Here is a 622-nt window from a genome sequence, read left to right as displayed (position 1 = left end):
ACAGCTCTGACAGAACTATGGCTTGCTCAAGGACATCCAGCAGCTGCGAGTGGAGAAGTGGGGAATCAACCTCGGTTCTCCCAGATTAGAGTCCATGCACTTAACCACTACGCCAAACGGTATGCAGTAAGAAGAAGCATTTACGATAAATTAAACTTCTGAAACAATATTAGCCCAGCGCTGACAGCGGGACGCAAATTCCCGGTGTCCTGTCCAAGTCCTGACGGGATAATATAAAAATGTCAGCCCAGCCAACACCCCTTTTCCCAGCTGTCTCATTTACCACCTATTTTCTCGCTTTTCTCAAAGTCAAGCTCAAACGGGTAACGGTAGAACTGTGCAGAGAAAACAGATGATGGCGTTTTGTGTTTATTCTCATACTTCCCCTCGGTTATGAGCTCACGTTACCGAACACACACACACACATACGCACATACCCGTGCAGGAGTCGCTGTACTCATTTCTAAAGCCGCTTCGAAAGCCAGTGTCAAAATTTGCGGCTGGAAGGGATTAGGACACCGATTTGTCCTAAATAAGGAAAAGCCGGGGCAGAGGGATATATTGGGTAAGACGTTAACACTCTTCACTGCTAAAATGTCGTGCTGAGCTCCTTGGAAGAAGA

Source organism: Gekko japonicus, unplaced genomic scaffold, assembly GCF_001447785.1.
Source record: "Gekko japonicus isolate JY-2015 unplaced genomic scaffold, Gekko_japonicus_V1.1 scaffold2436, whole genome shotgun sequence".
In the NCBI taxonomy this organism is placed as follows: domain Eukaryota; kingdom Metazoa; phylum Chordata; class Lepidosauria; order Squamata; family Gekkonidae; genus Gekko; species Gekko japonicus.
The sequence above is the reverse complement of the archived record's forward strand: the minus strand, read 5'-3'. Positions refer to the sequence as shown.